This window comes from Botryllus schlosseri, chromosome 5 (genome assembly GCF_051294905.1).
Source record: "Botryllus schlosseri isolate E-star chromosome 5, Bs_hap1, whole genome shotgun sequence".
Lineage (NCBI taxonomy): Eukaryota > Metazoa > Chordata > Ascidiacea > Stolidobranchia > Styelidae > Botryllus > Botryllus schlosseri.
The window spans coordinates 10,778,048-10,782,926 of record NC_137240.1 but is presented as its reverse complement, the minus strand read 5'-3'; the positions used below and the strand labels follow the sequence as shown (position 1 = coordinate 10,782,926).

Genomic DNA, 4,879 nt, shown 5'->3' with positions numbered 1-4,879 from the left:
ATTATTTAATAAGACGTTATCCGATGGCAAAAAAATCCAAAATCCTTCTCTTTAGCAGAGACCTGCTAAATTTCGCGACTATTTCAGGAATAACTGAGTCCCCAACTCACTTCCATGCCTGCCACTTACAGCTGACTATTACGAAGCCTGCGATTCTCATTCAGTTTGCCAATGTGCAACTTAGGTAAGGTAAGCTATGCGCGTAATGAAAGTTAGTAAAAGCAACTCCCTCACCTCAAACCCGTAAGACAATAAACGGGAACGGTTGCTCTGAGTTTATTAAAATTGAGCCAGATATGTTTAGATCTTGTAACTTCGCCTGTCATCGGCTATTCAAAGACCGCCATACATCACTCGGAACACTTTCGCGCCGTGAATTTATAGTATGTACTTTTCAATATATATATTTAGTCTGGTACAATCGTTGAATGATAAATAACAGTAAACGTACACCGAAAATGTAGCGCTATGTACTGAACAAGTGTCTATATATTGTCAAGAGTCGTAAACTTGAGTTAAATTTTTGGATCATTTCTGGAAACAGCCTTTTGTGGAAATCAATTCAACGGTCACATGTTCCAAGTATAACCAAACATTAATATTTTGTCAAGACACAAACCAATATCGTCAAACAGGAGGACATATTGACCCAAAAGAGATTTCATCTCCGAACTATTATGTATCTTATCATATCGCGCAATTGTTACTATGAAACAATTGTTGAGATAATTAGCATGATTCCTATCAATATATTTGCATCATTTGTTAAAATGAGATCGTAAATCCAATCTAAAAATTATATTAAATGATCTGTACGTATCCAATCTCTGATGTTTGATCAGGATTTTCATTCTAAACAGAAATTCGTGTCGCTATCCTCGGTATTTATATTGTATGAAATAATTCATTTATTGGCTATACGATTATGAATATTATGTGACGCGTATATGAAAAAAACGCGCAAATTAATGAATACTGCGATATTCCTAGCTTCCTATTGTTGTACCTTGCTGTAATTTAGGTTTTATTCGCTATGCTCCAGTACAAAGAAAAACAACAGCAACTAGCGCTGACCATGCTAAATTAACTCATATATCATCAGCAGAGGGCTAATACTGCATTGAAGAAATGTTACAAAAAATTCTCGACATCCTACTTCCTCGACAATTGAAAGAACACTCGAAAGGCGAATTCCTGTCGCAGGTCAAAGAGATAATAATTCCGTTTTGACATCCTAGCTCGATCCGCTAATCGACGCATGTCAATTGTGATTTGAAACCGGATACGAGAAATTAAACACCCATTAGAAAGCCGATACGGTGATTCTGAACACCGAATACGCCTTGTTATAACCCTCGTCCATACTGGATATGTCTGTGAAAAGTTATTTCCGAACCCAGGTCAGCGATGAAAGGGTCAGCAACGTATGTATTTTGGAAACAGTACAGGACGGCCAGCGGGCGCGGTATCATACACATTACACCTAAGTTTTGACAACATTAAGAAAGCGATTAATGCCCCACCTGACACGGTTAACAAACGTGGTACATCGAATAAAAGTCATCAAGGTTTGTCGTCGGCTATGTCGAGTCTGTATTAGATACTTTTCCGATCGGGATATATTATATAGTCTAGGGATGGTGTGAACCTCTGAAAGGTTCAGGTTCGTGTGAACGCGAACCTTTTTGAAAGGTTCTCTGTGAACCCGAATGCGAACCTAATGACGTCATGTGACATCATATTGCTAATTTCAACCCTACATTTCAGTGAAGTGATAAATCAATGTACACGATGCCTAGCGACGACTCGGGCCACATAATGCCACAAATGTTGCTTTACATGCTCACTTTTTAAACGTCGATCGCCAAATGTATCAACTGGGGCAATCAAATGATATAATAATCGCTCAATCGGTCTAGGCCAGAAAGGACGATATATTCGGCGTCGGAGTGTTGCTACGTTGATATTGAGCAGAGTGTAAAACGGGTTTCTATATACTTGCTATCGAGTACCGATATTATTCCATTAACAAGTTTTACAGCATTAGCCAACACCCCAATCGCACGGATTTGGTTTTTATGATACAATAAAAATACGAAATCGAGATGGACACCGTATGCTGGCTAGATTTTTTTACGTGAGACAACGATATCAATTTCATTGATTGGTTGAATAAGCATCATTCGCTGACTAACTACAGCTACATGTAGCGTGTATTTCGCTCTTCATGTTGAGTGATTGCGGGTCAAGCTCACAGCAGAGAGACACTAAATATTTACAAACGGAAATCTGGATAATTCGAGCAAACTTTTGTAACAAAGCCAGTAACATTTTTGAGATTGTCAAGGGGCATGCTCGTATAGTGTTGATTTTTTCATGCTGCCAGCGCCATGCATATAGAGTGGCTCGCAGTTGAGATGCAATAAATTTCAACCGAAGATGTTATAATGACGTGAAAATTGTAACATATGAAAAAGGTTCACAGCGCAGAACCTACCAAGGTTCGTTTGTGAACGTGAACCTCTAAATTTCCGAGGTTCACACACAGAACGCGAACGTTAACCTCACGTTCACACCATCCCTATTATATACTACCGATTGTACTACCAGCTAGAACATGGACTTCGCATTCTATGACTATAACATTGTCAATACAAATACATTGCATCTGTAAATACATAAGAGTGATGGTAATAAGAAAAAGTGACTCATTTTCCACTTTCCTACTTATTAAGTAGAGATGATAGCATGTGAATATGATCGAGTGTTCGAGTATCATTCACTATGACGTTACAACCTGGATACTGCAGGAAATTGAAATACCCTTCATGCGCCCGCAAACAATATAATGCCAGTCCTACATCATATTAAAGATTATTTGCAATTTTTGACCATACCTATTTCATTGCACTTTGTGACAATGCTGCATGCTGGGTTGATTAGGACTTCGCATATCTGTGTCATTTCCAAACGTGCGTGGCATTGTTCTTAATATTTCGTGTGCTGTGATACGAACAATCGAGGTTTACAATCTTCCACAGTGAAAAATAGTATCGAAACTATAATTATCGTCGATAAATCAACTCGTACTAGCAAGGAGCGTGTGATTACAACACCCAAAAAAATCATCTGTCGCTACTTGATTCGCTACTCGCTTATACTCTACACACAAAAAAATCTGGTAGATTTACAAATAAATTTCTGTAAATTTTACAACGAATTACCGGTCGCAGCCAATAGCAGCGAGTAGCTTGTCATTTTACATTTTGATATGTAATATTACATTAATTTAGCTGTCAAGTCAAGTTACCAGAATTTCTTCGCAAGGTTACTGACACTTACTCGCTACGGCATTTTACCAAGCTATTGGCAAAATTGATTAGCTTCCAAGCCCCAGCAACCAGTGGATACGTGGAAGTGCATGTCACTGTGATATCATTCTCGTTGCGACTTGACCTGATTGAACTTCGTTCGCGAGACAGGATTAGGTCACACGGAACTGGTTGACCCTAGCACCAATTTCGGTATAGTGCATATAGTTGGGTGCAAGAAGCAGCTGACAGTGTAGTTACACCATAGACATTATATTATAAGGCTATGGCTACACGGTCGGTCTCGGCGGTTAGATTTTTTGTAACAGATAAGGCTAATGAGTTACAAAAATCAGTTAAGGATATATAATCTTATTCCTGAAACTAGAAATATCAGCACAGCAGGCTTAGTTGACCATTTCTTAATGGCGGACACGGCGACCTATACTAGGTTACCTTAGATTGCGCGTTGCGGGTTTTTCTGAGATTCGTAGTAAACAACCAACAATCAACTGTGACATCACAAATAGCGTCCGGTTAGGTAAGTAAGTAGGGAACCACACGTGGAGCAATAAATATCAATATAAACGAAATTAGACGCATAAGAAAGGGACTATAGGTGTTGATAGATGTTTCTGTATGAAAAACCAACCTGGATTGACCATTATAACGTGGACAGTAAATAATATTGGTGGCATATGTGAGCGGATGAATATCACTTATTTCAAAGTCGTTTGCGTGTCGAGCCGAGTGGCTGACTGGTCGGCCATTAATATTGAGCTTTGGGCATGCAAAGGCTGACGGTGCGAAGCTTGTGACTTGTGATTGAAGAAAGTAGAGACTTTCGTTGGAGATTCCCAGGACTGATGAATGGGATGTGCATCGTAAAAGGTACAGTAGCCTACTGTATAGTATTAGTATATCTATCTACGACTGTTCACACCGCACCCGGATGACTTTGGTTTCGTGATTTAAATATTTCAGTCGCCCCATTCTCAGTTCTATTTTGGGATATTAGTCGACTTGTATAATGACCTGATGCGACACCACATACTCTGCCGCGGAGTAGTTGAAACTGTTAGCTTGTTATTGACATTTATCGGGTCATAGCTTAGATATGTTTTCATCCACTGCTCGATATGTTTGGCTCACATGCCGCATCAAATAAGGCACTTTTTCTTTCAATACATTGATCATTTAAGTCATGAATCTCTGCTATATCATGCCAAATGAGGAGTCGTCAACTCACAATGTACCAGTACCGGTACTTCAAAACTTGTTATATTTTTGTTAGCCTATTTGTCTTAGTCTTTATAAGTCATGTCTAGGTTAGTAACTGGGCTTGGTATAGCGACTTACGCATGAATTATTTTTAGTGGAACTGCAAGATACTAGTCACACAGAAGGAATGAAGACGAGAAAAAGAAACAATTGGAAATTTATCCGGCGTTGGAATTAATTCACCTTTTCTTGGGACCACTCGTGCTATATTTGCATGCCTCCTAAACAAGAATTATACCTCCAGCAGCAATACGTTTTCATCGTGAATCATGAATGAATATACAGTT

General features: G+C 38.9%; 1 long non-coding RNA gene across 1 annotated transcript; it reads left to right on the top strand.

The window, feature by feature from the left end:
• The first annotated feature begins 3,681 nt into the window (after positions 1-3,681).
• LOC145438990 (uncharacterized) lies at positions 3,682-4,879 on the top strand. Its single transcript, XR_013915067.1, has 2 exons — positions 3,682-4,202; positions 4,688-4,879. It is a non-coding gene; the product is annotated as an uncharacterized LOC145438990 (long non-coding RNA).